Here is an 18827-nt window from a genome sequence, read left to right on the forward strand (position 1 = left end):
TGTCTTTATGGAAGATCAGCACTTGATGTTAGGTGTGTCTTGAGTGCAACTTGGTGCTAGGGTTAGGGTCACCCCCACCTAGAGTGAGTGAGTGAGTATGGTTTCACAACGCTTTTAGCAATATTCCAGCAATATCACGGTGGGGGACACCAGAAATGGGCTTCGCACATAGTACCCATGTGGGGAATCGATCCCGGGTCTTCAGCGTGATGAGTGAATTACAATTGAGTGCTTTGAGGTAGAGCTAGTACGATTCACTCATGTATTCGTTGAACAGAATTGTATCACTATTCATGATTATATTATTCATGATTACTAGAATAAATTATTTATGATTTTTTTAAAAAGCAGTGTTTATTTGAGTTTGGGTGTTATTCATCGACATGAGATAAGCAAACTGGAAAATATCCAATGCGGGAGGATAATTGTCAACACTATTATATTTTAAATTTGACATTAATGTGGTCATTGGTCATTGTCATGATAAATTAACACCAATAAGACAGCTATAATATTCACGATATGTATCATATTTGCCTTGCAGTGGATTCACTGCAAGAATAGTATGAGAATATGTTTGCGAACTTGGTTCCCTAATTGTGATGCTGCTCCACAGTGTATTAACCTTCAGGATGCTAAACAGGAGCAGGAAACTTCTTGAATTATTCAGAGGAGGCATTTCTTAATTTTAAAGTTTCTTACCTTAATTTTCTGATACTCTTGTGAGGAAATTGAATCACATGGTTAAATGTCACTTTTGGATGGAGCCTCATCAATGTTCTCTCATTACCCACTCTCCGCTCCAGTTAGTGTGTCCATGAGTCGAGCTATTTGGGGTTTAGACAATTCAGCGCTATTTTGGGTTTAGACTATTGGATACTATGTCTGGTTTAGACAGTTCAATACTGTGTTGGGTTTACACAATTTGATACTGTCTGTTTTGGCCAATTCAGCACTATGTCTGGGACGATTCAGTACTTACTGGCTAGTTTAGACAATGTCAGATATATTACAAAATTCAATACTGTCTGGTTTAAACAATTCAATACTTCATGTCCTGTTTAGATGATTCAGCCCATTCAGTACTTGGCGTCTTGTTTAGACAATTCAGCCAATTCAATCCTAAGTCCTGTTCTGACAATTCAACATTGGGTCTGTAGCAGATTTTAGTAGTAGTTTTACGACACTTATAGCAATATTCCCGCAATATTATGGTTGGGGACACCAGAAATGGTGTTCACACATTGTACCCATGTGAGGAATCAAATCTGGCTTTTTGGCAACGCTTTAGCTACAGCATCTCCCGAGGAGAAGGAATAACGCAAAAGCCATGTTTATTGCCATTATACACAGTTACAAGAGGTTAACAAACATTACATTTCTCGACAAAGCTGCCATTGTACAATTTCCATGTAAATGCATGTTAAACGATCAAAACAAAGTGAAGAATTTCAAACAGACTTGCGAAAGAGTCATTATTGGTTCCAAAATATTTTCTACCAACAACTGAATGTTCTATTTGCCCGCGGTGTTTTGCAACATATGTATCAACTGATAGTTAAGTATATTAAAAAAGTGAATCAATAAATGAAGCAAATTAGCTTTAATAATGACGTCAAAATGTCGCCTTTCACCTCAACTTCTAAAATGCCCATCAAAGAAATGCCACACATTGACAAAGAAATGATCACACTAGTGACAGACTCAGATATCATTTACTGTGTTTTTTTTATCATATATACGGGTATATGACCACAGATAAGCCGAATTTTGCAGACCCAAAAATTCAGCTTGTAGAAAGGGGTCAGTTCATCAAAAGGTTACACATTCATCAAAATGATTCTTCCTGGTGGTAAGAAAATTACGTATATTAAAATAATTCAATACTGTCTGGTTTAGTAAGAAAATGACATGTTATCGCTTCATGTGAAGGAACGAGACAGAATGACTTTTGTTAGTGAAGATATCAAATTTACAATGAAACATCACTATGCAAGATTACTTACAATTTACCACAGTTCTAATTTCTTTTTGTTAGACCTTGAATTATATGCAGGGATTAAGATTACTGCGTGTATGTGTCTCGTAAACACAGCTGGAAATACCAATCAGGGCCCCGCTCCTCAAAGTGATCATAGAGCTACGACTGTCGTAAGTCTATGTTAAAGTATGGGAGTTACGATCACCTTAGTGCTATGATAGCTTTGAGGAACAGGGCCCTGCAGTGCACACACTTCCCCTAAATCTACCAGTATATATCCAACTTTTCCTTGGTATAATATTTATGGATTTATTACATGGATGCCATAATTATTTGACCTTTGTACTTGACGTCCTTATTTGACATCAGTTTCATTTGATTATGTCACTGTCCTCCACATCATCGCATCCAAAAACCAGAGCTGTCTGCTCATTGATGGTTCTCAGCTGTTCATAGCGCCATATGGCACTGAAGTGCCTTGTTCTTAGCCCCATCACAAAACCAGGAAAAGCTGTTGCAGATTGCATTATCTAGAAAGCCTGTGTACACGGTTGCCATGGAGCTAAGGAGCGCAAGCAAGCATATTTCTCCCATAAAATCATTGTTTTAATGCACGGTCAAATTCCTGGTGTTCAAGACTGGAAATTTATGGTAATAAAGCCACATTAATAAATACCAATTTGACACATTTATGAACAAATTACAGTCGTATTGGTTTCACAAGTTCCCTTTTCGTGCCTTTGAGAGGCGAAAGTGTATGAAATACTATCCATAATAGAAAATGGAAATCATTTTTAATCTGAAATCAAGCAGAAATTATTATCTCATAAACATAAATGGGTAGCACTGTGTGACCGATCTTTAGCTATTGGTTAACAGCATTAATGATCACATTGCAAATCTGTGAGGCAAAACAGATTGAGGGATTTTTCTTCTAAAAATATTGACGTAAACATCATTGTATTTGTAATTCCTACCCATGGAATGCACAATACAGTGTTTGTTTGTTGTATAATGGTACATGCAGTAATATTTCAGCTATAGTGGTGGTCTGTAAATAATCCAATCTGGACAAGACAATACAGTGATTGACATCATGAGCATCAGATCTGATGCAGTTGGGATAGAATGACATGCATCAACCAACCCAGTGAGCCTGACCGCCCGATCCAGTTACCTGTTTCCCATGACAAGCATAGTCACCTCTTACTAGTTCATCCAGTGATCAAAAGCATGAGCATCGATCTACACAACTGGGATACGATGACATGTAATCAGCAAGCCTGACCACCCGATCCCGTCTGTCGCCTCTTACGACAAGCATGGGTTGCTGAAGACCGATTCTAACTCGGATCTTCATGGGTCTATTCTAACCCGGATCTTCATGGGTCTATTCTAACCAGGATCTTCATGGGTCTATTCTAACCAGAATCTTCACGGGTCTATTCTAACCCGGATCTTCATGGGTCTATTCTAACCAGGATCTTCATGGGTCTATTCTAACCCGGATCTTCATGGGTCTATTCTAACCAGGATCTTCATGGGTCTATTCTAACCAGGATCTTCATGGGTCTATTTTAACCAGGATCTTCATGGGTCTATTCTAACCAGGATCTTCATGGGTCTATTCTAACCAGGATCTAGGGAACAATGTTGATAAAACAGTCAGTAATCCCATTAGTTTACAACACTATTTTGCACAGTCATAATGCTTTGTACTTTCAGAAACATACTCAGAAATATGAACATTTGAGTATGTCATAGACCTGAAGATAAAACATTTTTCTGCAGAATATGATCGATGGCTGTCAAAATTCACAAAGGAATCACTCAAGAGTAAATGATGTTCAACTGAACAAACATAATCACATTCATGCTGTCCAGTAGACAAGGTATAATAGTGTGCTATTGCACTGATGGTTCATGAAATCCACCATCTGGTTTGGGAAACAGGGTATCCCGGACATTGTATGGTGTATATTTCTGTTTGGAAAAGGTTGTCTGGTAGACAGCGTTACTACTGTTTAGCCTGTCATGCCTCCGATTGTGCTGCTGGAAAGAGATAGTCCCAGTGGATTCTGTAATGTAGGTCAGTGTGATGGGCCTCAGCTGGAGACACAGGTGTTGGTTGGATGTAGAGTATGGGATGACCTCATCAGATGGACCTTGTAAAGAATAACACCTGGGACACGAGTCTCAGTCTAGGTGGGGTTGATGAAGTAAAGGCTGGATGTAGAGTTTGGAATGACCTTATCAGGTGGATCTTGCAAGGAATAACACCTGGTAGATGGGTCTAGGTGGGGTAGCTGGGTCTAGGTGGGGTAGATGAAGTAAAGGCTGGTTGTTGAGTTTGGAATGACCTTATCAGGTGGACCTTGCAAGGAATAACACCTGGGACATGGTCTAGGTAGGATAGATGGATCTAGGTGGGGTAGATGGGTCTAGGTTGGGGTAGATCAGTCTAGGTTGGGTAGATGGGTCAAGGTGGGGTAGATGGGTCTAGGTGGGGTAGTTGGGTCTAGGTGGGATAGATGGGTCTAGGTTGGGTAGATGAAGTTAAGGCAGGATGAAGAGTGAGGGATGACCTTATCAGGTGGATCTTGCAAGAAATAACACCTGGGACATGGTCTTGGTAGGGTAGATGGGTCTAGGTGGGGTAGATGGGTCTAGGTGGAAAAGATGGGTCTAGGTGGGGTAGATGGGTCTAGGTGGGGTTGTTGGGTCTAGGTGGGGTTGTTGAAGTGAAGGCTGGATGAAGAGTGAGGGATGACCTTATCACGTGGACCTTGCAAGGAATAACACCTGGGACATGGTCTTGGTGGGGTTGTTGAAGCGAATACTGGATGCTGGTGTAGGATAACCTTCTCAGATAAACCTGCACACTGAAAATTCTTCCTTGTCAATGGGACACAATTTCCTCGCTCTCTTAAACACTACTCAAGGTCGAAGATAGTAGTACCGTGTCAGCAATCACATTTGTCTCTAACCTTCCTGCTTATTTCCCAAACCGATCTTGTGTTCTCTTGAGTGATAAATGTTTCATAATCAACATCTCAATCATGACAGTCAGTGTTGCTTATGATTGCTTTGTGTGAAGGATTCCTCCTGAGGCCACCTTAAATACAACATCGATTTCTTACATTGGAACAAAATGAGTAGAAATTTGACTCATCCCTCTTGACTTGAAAAAGTTTCTTTTTCACTACAACATATGTGAGATCTGTCTTGATGCATTCAAGCAATACACTTCTTCTGTGTAATCTGTTGTCATAAATGAACACTATCAAGCGATATTCAACTTTGTTGATAAAAAATAGCATATTATAATTTGAAAAAAAAAGAGCTTTACATGATAATGATAGTTGTATTCACCAAGTGAGTTGGATTTCAATGTCAAAAGTTATCAAGGTCATCCATAGTACCCATGAGAACAGGGTAAGGTGGATTCATACTACCCGTGAAACTATAGAGTGTGGTTTCATAGACACTGGTTCTTGAAAATCAAAATTCTTCATTTGTAAGGGGTAATAAGTGTATTTCTTAACTGCTGGTTCAGGACAAAGCTGTATAAATGCTGTATTTTCCATAGTTTTTTATGAAATTCCCATAATAGAGGGCGGCCCTATGGTTAAAGTGGTTGCTTGTCAAGTAAAATAAATGGGATTCAGTTCTCCTCGTGGATACAATGTGTGCAGTCAATTTCTGGATATAGTGTTACTGGAATAGTGCTAACCATATTCACAGAAGACAGGGACAAAAAATATTTTACAACTGTTTGCTTAATCAATACATTGTGAGAACAAACCTCCCCCCAAAAAGACCTGAAATAGTACAAAAAATATTCCGCTCCTTCTTATGTCAACAAATGCATCTGAATAAAACTTCATCAGGTGAGGAAACTCATATTTTTTTATTTGGAAGATCAATACCAGATGGAAGATGTCCAATTTTGTCAAAGGTTTAAATGAACTTTAACATTTCTGGTAAACATTTAATTTTTTGAAGCACTTGAAATGGATTGAGTATTAAGTCAACTGCACTGGTGCAAGTTAAATACAGGTGCAATTATACTTCAAGAGATGTCACAATAAAGCTTATCAAAGAGCTGTTTGAAGTTCTTGTCAAATGATCAAATCAGCTTCAGTACAGCTTCATTGATTTTGTGACTATCAGTGCAAAGAGATTACACAGGCATTCCAGAGGCATTCATCAACCTTTCCTGGTGAGGTTTACAGTGAAAACACCAGTTGAACATATTCCTCTTCATAGGACACCAGGTGTTCTGAGATCAATGAAATCGTAAGGTTCACTTAAAGACAATTTGCAGCCAGCGATGCATGTATTTGTGTTTTTGAAGGCTTTGTTTGATCTTTGTGGACAGATCAAATGTTTGGCATCCATACGCCACTTCATATTTCTTTGTCCCGCTTCCTTGAAATCTGAGCAAATTAATTTTTACCAGTTAAAGTGCTTCAAAGTGGAAGGGGACCTGGATCAATGTAGGATTGAAAATGGCTGTTGCTATTACATTTCTTGTAAATGCTGGTCAGTCGCTATTATAGGTACCCGTGAAGGTCCGGGTTAGAATATTGATCTTCAGTAACCCATGCTTGTCGTTAGAATATTGATCTTCAGTACTTGGTTGACACATGTCATCGGTTTCCAAATGTGAAGATCGATGCTCATGTTGTTGATCACTGGATCGTTTGGTCCAGACTCGATTATTTACAGACCGCCACCAAATAGCTGGAATATTGCTGAGTGTGGCGTAAAACTGAACTCACTCACTCACTATTACAGGTAACGGCTCTCTTGACCCATGAGAATATGAAGCTATCAGTGCCAGTTTTTCCATGTACAGTCGAGCACTGTTGTCTTGATATTCATGGGACCAAGAAAAAAATATCGAGTTATCCGGACTTCGAGACATCCGACCAGGGCATATCATCACATATCACTATGAAAGAAAACAAACGCTTCTCAGTATGTTTTGATTCAAAATTATAGACAGACAGACAGACATAGTATATTAAAGTGTCACACGTATGTAAACAAAATATAAATTACATATACAATGAACACATAATGTTTTACTGTCATACATCCAGCCTTAACATTCTTATGAGACACTGTTATCTATGGGGGTTAAAATATACTTGATAGAAAGATTTTTATAAAACCATATATACATAACCTTTGGTAAAAATATTTATATCTTCTTTTGAACATTTCATTAACAGAATTTGCTAAATGTATTATAATCTGTTATCAGTAGTGTTTAGTCGTAGCAGTGAGTACTTCCTAATTAAATCCTTCTTAATTAATCTTAATTAAATAACAAACAAGCGACACCTTCAACTCAATGAGCCCTAATTGGTTGACACTACCGCATCCCTTGATTCATGCTGCACCATGTGTAAACGTGTGGAAACAACCTCAGTTCAGAGGGATACTTGCCATTGAAAGGTAGGTAAATATCGAGTTTCTTTGCAAAGATCAAGTTAAAAGGGTAATTTTGCTTGTTGTGTTCGGCACAACGGTGCTCAACTGTAAATGTAAAATTTTAATAAAACTTGATGAGCAAGAGGTGAGGTGAGGTGAAATTGGGTTGAACGTTGTACTTAAGAATATTTCACTTATATGATGTATGTGTGTGTGTGTGTGGCTGCTTGTACTAGCTTAGACTTAAACAGGTTTTAAAGTGCTAGCTTACTGAGATACCATGCCGCAGTTAAGCATGAATACCTCACTCAGAAACATTATACTGACTCCGAGTCAACGGGTCCTTGTTTTACCCATTCATGCCGAGCTGCAGGCAGGGACCAACAAGTACCATATTTTCACGTCTTTTGGTATGACGCGGTCGGGCATCAAACCTGCAACCTCCTGCTCTCCACACAGCCCCTCTAACCACTACACCACAGAGGTGATCTGATGAGCAACAAAGTATACTACCATGTTTGACAATGGCTAAAATGAAATGGTTATACAACATTGATGGTATGAGAATTATGTTATATTCATTAAGTTTGCAGTGCTTTGGCGACTTTTTTCAGCCAAGCAACGACTGTCTACCATTTCCTATATTTTTGTCAAATCCTGTTTTTAAGAATGACTTTCTTTTGCAATGCAGTTGATGAGTTGGCTCACCATCTTGACAATAAATGGTCAATATCTTATGAACCACAACTTTGTTTATTGATTGTAATAACTGACGAAAGAAGAGAAGCTCTGGCATTTGTGCCAGTTCCTACTGCTTCCTTCCAGAACATGTCTCAAGATCCACAGTCTATATTGATTGATTTCTACCATGGAAATCAACACTAGAATGTAAATACCTTGAGAAAACTTGATACAGATAGATAAATGTGTGTAAACTCCTAAAGCTCAGCAGGGATGCCAAACAGATCGAACATTCCAGCTGAGTCAAAGAAGTAGTGTAATGTCAGAAGCCAATAAAACACAGAATAAAGCAATGAACGTCAATGTAACTCTTATACACTCGACTAGATCACGCACTCTGCAATCACAAGAGTATTCACTTATATATAAGTGCTGGTTGTGTGAAGAATGAATACTATTAACTGGTTAAAAAAACGTGTGTTTCTTGTCAATTAAACCCAGGGAAAAGATAATTGTTTGGATCTTGTTTATTTGGAAACTCTTCCTTTTGAATGATCTTGTACAGAGTGTCTGTATGTATCGGTCATGTTTTTATATCAGTGATGCAATTAACTGGGAATTTGTTCATACTGACTGAGTTTAGTTTCACGCCGCTTTTAGCAATATTCCAGCAATATCACGGCGGGGGACACCAGAAATGGGCTTAACACATTGTACCCATGTGGGGAATCGAACCCCGGTCTTCGGCGTGACGAGCCAACGCTTTAACCACTAGGCTACCCCACCGCCCCATTTGTTCATACAGAAATACAGTGTGTGTTGACAAGGTTTTACCATACCAGATATCAAACCCACCATTCTTTCTCATCACTTGCAACCTCTAACCGTCAAGACAGGCTTCGAATGACAGCATTTCAGGCTATTAATATAAAACTATATGATCATCAAAGATATTTCTCAAACCATAAGGAAAATTTAATCGACTGATTGACCGATTTTATGGCAGTCTGAAGGTGAATCTTTAGATTAAGAAACAGAAAAGAAGAAAATCCATTCATTTCTATATCTCATTCTTCATAGAGTTCAAGATTGTTTTTGTTGATACAGTACAACCAGAAATTATTGAGAATTTAAGATTGTAATTATTTATTTTTTTCACTCATTACTCACATATTAAATGTTAATATTTGCAGAACATAACTCCAGATTGAAAGACAGGTGAACAGTTAGTATTTTGTCAAGTCACCATGGGCAGCAATGCAGGCTTCAATGCGGCAGGGCATAATACTGATCAAAGAAGTTAGAAATTCTCAATAATTTCTGGTCATACTATATATAGCTTCATAGTCATGATATGGCTGAAATACTGCAGATGTGACTTCAAATTTTAACTCACTCATCCCAATAGCTGATTCTTCCTATGGGTGGCTACCTGTGAAGATCCAGGTAAGAACCCATGCATGTCGTAAGAGGTGACAAACGGGATTGGGTGGTCAGACTCGCTGACTTGGTTGACACATGTCATCATATCCCAGTTGAGTAGATTGATGCTCATGCTGTTGATCACTGGACTATCTGGTCCAGAATTGATTATTTACACACTGCCGCCATATAGCTGGAATATTGCCAAGTGTGGCGTTAGACAACACACCAACCAATCCTATGGGTGGCAATGAGGAGCAATATTATTGGAGAATAGTTCAGGTATGCTGAATCATCCAATTAGCTTGGGAAAGGCAGCACAAACTTTATGTCTGCCACAGTTATGTAAAACTAGAACCCTTCCTTTATCCAGCTGCACAAACTCAAGGAAGGGAAGGGATCTGTTTACACAGAAATTGCATACACTGTTTGCATGTTTACACTATGCATGGAACACAAAAAGACGACATGTATGTAGGCACAGCATGCATGGAAAAGCAGTTTGTAAACACAGCAGATATATAAAAAAGGATGCACATAAACACAACACAGGATGCATGTACATACAAGACGTAGGTAAACTGTGGATAATAAAACAGGTGCATATAAACACAGGTGAAAATACAGGTGAATATACACATGACATGCATATGAATACAGGTGAATATACACATGACATGCATATAAATACAGGTGAATATACACATGACATGCATATAAATACAGGTGAATATACACATGACATGCATATAAATACAGGTGAATATACACATGACATGCATATAAATACAGGTGAATATACACATGACATGCATATAAATACAGGTGAATATACACATGACATGCATATAAATACAGGTGAATATACACATGACATGCATATAAATACAGGTGAATATACACATGACATGCATATAAATACAGGTGAATATACACATGACATTCATATAAATACAGGTGAATATACATGACACAGGAGAATATACACATGACATGCATATAAATACAGGTGAATATACATGAGTGAATATAAACAGGGAGAATACATACATGACATGACATTCATATGAACACAGGAGAATATACACATGACATGCATATAAACAGAGGTGAGTGAGTGACGTTTTACGCCGCTTTTAGCAAAATTCCAGCAATAGCATGGCGGGAGACACCAGAAATGGGCTTCAGACATTGTACCCATGTGGGGATTCGAACCCGGCTCTTCGGCGTGACAAGTGAACGCTTTAACCACAAGGCTACCCCAACGGCCCTAAACACATGCGAATATACACATGACATGTATATAAACACATCATGCATTCAAACACAGGATGCATGTAAATTCATTATGACACAGGGTGCATATAAACACAGGAGAATACACACATGACATGCATAAAAACAGCATACATTCAAACACAAGATGGATGTAAATACACTATGACATGGTGCATCTTAAAGCTATATGTAAATGCTGCATACATCTAAACACATGCAGCTAAACATAACACACATACACTACATACATTTCTGAGAGAGTCCTGACATGTTCTACTAACAAGTGTAAATATAAGCAACAAATCCTATCCACTGTCATAAGAAATCTCTGCTAAAAGCTGGTTGATTGTACAATTTGACTATGTCATGAGGATACTACACTGTAAACAAATCAAGACTGGACCGACAATCAAGTGATTGTCACCATGCCATACGATGAGAGAGCATGTGTTCAAGAATCACTATGACGTAGTGAATTGATACCAGGTGTTCGCGAAAAGGTGAGCGCATCCTGCCCCACCGGTGGCACCTGTCACAAACATATGCAAAGTCTAGTCACTTGTTCACCTGAAATAATCGGGAACATATCGTACAAGTCAAAATAGGAAATTGCTTCGGACATCACTTTTGTCACTGATGGATCAAATTTCGAAATGTCATCCATATGTCTACCATAAAACCTTTTGAAAGCTTTACTGAGGCCTTGAATGTTGGCAAAGCAACACTATCAAAAGATTGTTCTATATTTGATGATGAAAGGAAGCAGTTGTCTGTATGCTGCATTTCTTTTCTCTCACCTTGGTTTTAGTTGAAAATGTTAAAACCTTGAACTTGGGAAAAGCTCGTCACTTTGAATCAAAGCCTTACATTTGTGTTTTAGCTATAATTCAACATAGCGCCCATGGCAACCTGTTGAAAAAACTCCCAGAAGACATTTTCTAAAATCTAAAATACCTTTTTTCCATCTATTGACCAAAATGTGTCCTCGAAATATGTGTAAACCAAGGAAAAAAAGCCTGGCTTTAGCTCCAAAAATACCACTTAAGCCAAAATGGATCGACATAAAGTTAATTAAATTAAAATTCCAGTTTATCTACCTGAAACCCTGGGTAATAATTTAATGCATTGCTCTTTACAACTTGTCAATAGCTACATGATATATATGCACCAACCATTTGAAATCTTGACATTCCATTTTCCAATTTACGAGGGATTTGTCATTTATTGACAAATTCCCTTCAGCTCCTGTGCTAGCTGGATGTATTAAGAGAAGCAGTTAGCAGTGGGCTCACTAGACTATCGCTTATTCTCTGAATATATATATAATATTGATAATAACAAACAAGCCCATTTAAATTGAAATGGAGCCCCAGGGAGACCAGAGATTCTGAGGAAATCTAGACTTGCTTTATTTAGGGCTTTAGCACTGCAGAGAGGGCTTGGCAGTGGGGAAAATAATGTGGTTCAGGGACTGTGAGACAGACTATTGGCTCGCCTATTATTCAGCTGTTTGCAAAACTACATCCTGCTTTTGGACATCAGAAACATTTCTTTGAAATGAGTAACAAATTTAAGATTGGAGAGATTTGTTTGTCCTCTGAACACAGAGTGTTGTCGCGGGAGCTAACATCTGTATATATAACGTGATTCCATTATCAGCACGTCTGCTCTGAGTGTGGAAGGTAGGTGGTTCTGACGCACGTCATACCTAAGATGTTAAAAGATGTACCCGTGGGATCTGTCTGCATGATATTGCCTAAACTGAGCACTGTCTGGAATATTCACATGTTCCCAGCTAGAACACAAACTACTGGTTATAGTGGTCCTGAATATTGGTTACTTCCGCTATGTAAAGTTGTTTTTGACTTCTCATGTGTATTTCATGCATACTGGTACAAGGTCAAATTATATGATTATATTTTGCCCTCTCCAAGTAATTCCTAGATTGGATCATGCAGTTGTTCACAAAATAGATTACCAATATTTGGAAATGTTTGAGCTGAATGAAATTCATTGCAGATTACATCACAAAATAGTACATCCAGAATCAATGAAATATGATCCAATACATTTAGTGTGAAATCATAATTACCTCTGCTTTGTCACGATACATAAGTTTCATGAATCGATACGTATCACGATACCCATGTCAAGATTCGATACATATCACGATACCTATTTTCGTTACATTACTGAGTAAATTTAGTTACATTTTGAACATTAATATTTCATATCTTATAATTGTCCATGAAAAGATCAACATTTTTTATTCTCAGAGATCAAAAAGTTCTAACTTCCCATATTTGTGCATGAAAAATAATCATTTATAACTCTCATAACATCAAAAAAACATGATACAAAATGTAAACGATACATAAACATATTTAAACCGATACTTTCAAAACTAAACATTGATACAGTTTTGAATGTATTGATAATTGTATCACTGGGTGAGCTGTTACTTGTTGTTTGCTTGCCTTTTGCTGGACATCAAGGGAGATAAGAAGGTTGTCTTGAAGTGTACTGTGTCTAAGTAGGCATTCCACGTTTAACCATATTTCAGTTGTGTAGAGCATAATACAACTAGCTTTTGTACAAGTACACACAGATACACACATGTTTACAGGTATACAAAAGCACACTGGTACACACAAGTACACAAAGGTATGCACAAGTACACACAGGTACACAATAGTGTTGGGAATTGGTTGAAATCTCACAATTGATGATTGGTTCAATACCAACGACCAATCATCGAAAAAAATTGGTTAGCGTCATTTTTTAGATTTTCCTATTCAGGTTGTAGTTGCAGATAAGTATAAAGAAAAAACATTTGGTTCTCTGTTGGGTTTTTGTTTTATTTAAAAACTGCACAAATTACATTTGCAAATTTCACATCCAGTGGAAAATGATTCAGTTCCAGTGTAACATAAACTTCCCAAGATTCTTCAAGAAATATTCAGTCATGACTTTTCAGAAAGTGAAGTGAGTTTTCTAAGAATTAAACACGTTTTCAAGCCCTGACAACGTCCTAGATATGCTCCATCATCAAGTATTTCAAACTCTATTACAGCGGTTCCAAAGTCGTTTGTGTTTATGAGAAAATGTGATCGATTGCTTGGTCGTTTGGCCACTGCGACCAATCTTCGATTATTTCAATTAATCGGAACACCACTAGTACACAAGTACACACAAACACACAGGTACACAAAAGCACACACAAACTCACAGGTATGCACAAACACACAGGTATGCACAAGCACACACAAAAACACAGGTGCGAACAAGCACACACAAAAACACAGGTATGCACAAGTACACAGGTATGCACAAACACACAGGTATGCACAAGTACACACAAACACAGGTATGCACAAGTATACACAAGTTCACACAAACAAACAAGCACACACAAATACACTAGCACACAGGTACGCACAAGTACACAGGTACGCACAAGTACACAGGTACACACAAGCACACAGGTATGCACATGTACACACAAACACACAGGTACGCACAAGTACACAAAGGTATGCACAAGTACAAACACAGGTATGCACAAGTACACACTAAGCCACAACTCTACATTTTAACAATTTATCTTGTGACATATCTGTCTGCGATCATATATATATTGCAACATGCAATAACAGAAATCATTTTATCAGGCTTATGCCATTTAGTGAGTCATCTCACACCATCATGACTTACCAAACAACTTGATAGTAATGGAAACAGTTTTATATTTCATCGATCTCTGAAAGGAATGAATTTCCTGTTTCATAAAAAAACTCCTTGCTGTATTATATCAAAGCCTGCTGAATGAGGAGAAGGAACAGAGAACAGCTTGAAAAATTCACAACACTTCGTGATATTTTTTAGTTAATGCTGCTCTAAGCTGTGGTTCAGTAATGATATGGCATTTTCAGCATGAGCCAATGGGAGCCAAGTCTGAAGTGAAGCCTCGGATGTTTACCTCTTGATGAAACCACATGTGTGGATATTGTACTGATAGATCTAGAAACTGGTCAAACTAGACAAAGATTTGAACCTATGGCCTGGTACATCTAAGGGAGGCAACTCTCATAACTCTTGTGGTCAAAATTGAAATAAAAATATCTACAGACAGATCTGAAGATAAGTTGACCCTCATTCAAGAACAGTTGGGTTTTTAAAATTTGTATTTTTGATTTTATTCAAAGCATCTTTCTGAAGTAGAGAAAGGAAAGCGAGTTTTGCCCATGCACAATGCCAGCCTTCATGAGTGCAATGTGTATCAGCGTTATCAAGTTTGTTTTGTTTGTTTTCAGATGAAGTCCAAGGTATCTAAATAGCAGCAGTGGAACACCTCATGACAGAGATGGTCACTAGCAAATCAAGGTAACCTTAGTCTCGTTTTCCACATTTCATAATTCAACTACTGTTCAGATTCTGCAGCAGAACCCAGCGCTTGTCTTAAAAACATATAATGAAGATTACATATCAGAGAGTGTGATTTGGATAATTGAGTGTGATAATTGATGTTCATGCTATCAATCACTGGTTTGACTGGACCAGACTTAACTGGTTTGACTTGCAAAGACTCGACTGCTGAGACTTTACTGGTTGTACTGCTTTTAGTAATACAATATAGCGGGAGACACCAGAATGGGGCTTAACAGTGATGATGTGAGAAGAACTTATGGTGTTGGATATAGCGCTTTAACCACTAGGCTACCCCACCGTCCGCTAACTACTTGCAAAGAAGTGAGTGAGTGAGTATGGTTGTACGATGCTTTTAGCAATATTCCAGCAATATAGCGGGGAGACACTGGAATGGGCTTCAAACGTTGTACAAATGTGATGAATCGAACCTGGATCTTCGGCGTGTTGAGCGAATGCTTTAACCATGGGCTACCCTATCGCCCTGCTTGCAATATGAGAACTGGAATACTAAAATAGCTGGGAATCATCACAGAACTAATATAAATCAACAGAAACTCCTTTTCACAAAATTTAAAATGTCAAAGTTGAGTTTTAGCTTCAGGTGTTATTTCCGACCAGCAGTAAGTATGTCTATTCTGTACCAACCTACGACTAACACTATCTTCCAAACACCCATGCATTGTGTGGAGCTATATTGATCAGAATGTACTACTCTCACAAAACCCTTATATTACTGCCTGCTTTCATGAATCAAAAATATTCACAATCTCAAATTTCTTTCCTTTTATTGAAAATCAATGCAATAAAATGTTGAGATTGGGCGTGGTTTTGCCATTAGAATCAGGCTAATTGTGCGTCTTGAGGAGACACTGTCTGGAAATTAAACATCAATATGCACAGTAATGCACAGAAAGATAACATAAATAATATCAATTTCATTTCCAGGATTTCTACAATTCCAGAGCTCCTAACATTAAACATAATATCAGTATATGTATACAGATTATTATAGATTGGAGAAATTATTAAATATTTCTATAATGGCTGCCAAGGTATTGTTGAAAATCTCAACCTGTGAAACATATTGATTGGTCAAATCAAGTCAAATGATAAAAAAGTGACCTTTTTCAGCCCGCTAGAACTGTCATATTTAACTTTACAATATTTTAAATTCATTGCAAAATTTGTATGATTTAACAAATGCATGACCAGTTTTTCTCTCCACGTTTTGGATTTAAAAGCCATTAAATGAGAGTCAGTGATTGAGTGGGTAGAAAAGGGTTTGTGCTTCTTTCGACTCGTAATAAAACGTCAGCAGTCAGACGTCAGAGGTGAGATCGTGACACTGGAGTTAATCAATTCGCTACATGCTTTAAGAGAAATTTATTGGATGTTTTAGAAGAAAAAATAATTGATTAAAGTGAGGAAAGGCTATCGAGTAATAAAATCATGCTGAAAATAAACAGCAAATATTTACAGATGACAAACAGCAAGCCAGGCCAAAGCAATTGGTAAGGGGCTTTCTAATTAACCTGATCCAATTTCTATGGTGTAACATAAACTAGACTGTGTTGCAGTCACTGAACCAATCATTTTTCCTTTAGACCAGGCCTTTCAGTAATGCACGGGGCAGTGGGGTGGCCTAGTGGTTAAAGCGTTTGCTCATCACGCTGAAGACCCGAGTTTGATTCCCCACATGGGTACAATGTGTGGAGCCCATTTCTGGTGTCCCTTGCCGTGATATTGCTGGAATATTGCTTAAAGCGGCGAAAAACTAAACTCACTCACTCACTCTGTAATGCAAGAGCCCCAAAAGAAACAAGTCCCGATTTTCTGCAGCTCACCCGGACTTCTTTTCAATTTACATGGAATAGTTTGCTTCTATGAAAATTATACATTTTCAGATAATAAGCGTTTGTTTAAATACAAACTAGACTGACATTTTGTCCCAAAAATAAAGTTGTCTTATTTAATAATGTACCGAATGAACAAACAAATGAACGAACGAAGACTTGCCCAATCATTCTCGAACTCAGCTTGACTTTCTTTCTTAATATATTCTTGTTTCTGGCTGACAGGGTCTAAATATAGACTTATGTTAGTCATTATACATGTTTTTGGATTGACACAGTGATCAGTCAAGACATTTCTCGTGTAGTTCTTTGATCAATGTTACCTGTGAGGTGAGGTGAGCTGAGATGATGTGAGGTGAGATTATGTGATGTTAGGTGAGGTGAGGTGAGGTAATGTGAGATTATGTGATGTTAGGTGAGGTGAGGTGAGGTGATGTGATGTGAGGTGAGGTGAGAGGTAAGGTGAGGAGAGGTAAGGTGAGATGCAAGGTGAAATGATGTGAGGTGAGGTGAGGTGAGATGATGTGAGGAGAGGTGAGGTGGAGGGTGAGGTGAGGTGAGGTGAGGTGAAGTAAGGTGAGGTCAGGCGAGGAGGAAGGAAGTGAGGACAATGAGGTTTAATGATGATTATTTTACCGATATATATGCTTGTTTGAGATATATGTATACACTAGTCTGTTTCTGTATCGTGGCCACTCACTGATATTCAATGCAACTGAGTTCAACATGAATATTCCATCGAGTCTGGCCCAGACAATCAAGTGATTGAAATTGGACCATCTTCACAACTGAGAAACAACGACCAAGTCAACCAAGTTAGCAAGCCTGACCACCCGATCCCGTTAAACGCCTCTTACAAGCAGTGTTAATGCATGGGTTGAAGAATTCTAACCTGGATCTACTCAGGTCACCACTTTGATGAAACTAATGAGTATGGTTATTGCGAAATTTGGTCCCATCCAATGAGTCTATTAACATTCATCCTTTATATTCATGTTCAATATTAATACATGATCATCACTACCTATTCAGTCCTGGAGAGCCCACTATAAGCCCAATTACGCTGAAAGCCCACAGTTGTCTGAGGATAATGTTTCTGTACCAACGAGACGGTATTGAATAATGTCAGGTTGCTGTAATCATACCCTTGATTACTCACACTGAGTGCTTGCCACATTGGAAATCTGAATGGAACGAGAGAAAAATAGACCAGCAATATAATCGTAGCTCGTACATGATTGAGTGAGTGAGTTAAGTTTATGCAGTCTGTAAATAATCAAGTCTGGACCAGACAATCCAGTGATAAACAGCAAAAGCATTGATCTATGCAATTGGGATCTGTTGACATGTGCCAGTCATGTCAGCGAGCCTGACCACCCGATCCCGTTAGGGACCGTTCATAACTTATTTTTTATATTTATTTTTATTTTATTTTATTTTATTTTTTTTGGGGGAGAAAGAGAAAAGAGAAAGGTAGGAGGAGGGAGAGAAATGATGATTTCAAGGGGCACCCATTTTGTTCAGGAGAGCTAAGGTGGGTCATCAATTTTGTACACACACATTACTGGGGGGGTCAGCAATTTTGTACATAAAAGTATATTTAAAATTATGCTTTGAAGAAATTATGGGAAGGAGAGGGAGGGAGAATTGATTTTGTACATGACATGCAGGGGGTCACTTATTTTGTACATAAATTTTAGGGGGTCATTCACATTGTATTGTACATGCTTCTCCATAAAATC

The 18827-nt window shown here is 38.1% G+C and overlaps 1 protein-coding gene across 1 annotated transcript in view; it reads left to right on the top strand.

Annotated features, from left to right (window-relative positions):
• The window catches only part of LOC124254654, a 42323-nt gene that overhangs the window by 16762 nt on the left and 6734 nt on the right, over nt 1-18827 (top strand). The window contains exon 2 of the mRNA XM_046688493.1: nt 15118-15187. The gene's annotated coding sequence lies outside the window, so the exon portion shown is untranslated. The remainder of the gene's footprint in view (nt 1-15117; nt 15188-18827) is intronic.

This window comes from Haliotis rubra, unplaced genomic scaffold (assembly GCF_003918875.1).
Source record: "Haliotis rubra isolate DU_JTF1 unplaced genomic scaffold, ASM391887v1 Scf579, whole genome shotgun sequence".
In the NCBI taxonomy this organism is placed as follows: Eukaryota; Metazoa; Mollusca; class Gastropoda; order Lepetellida; family Haliotidae; genus Haliotis; species Haliotis rubra.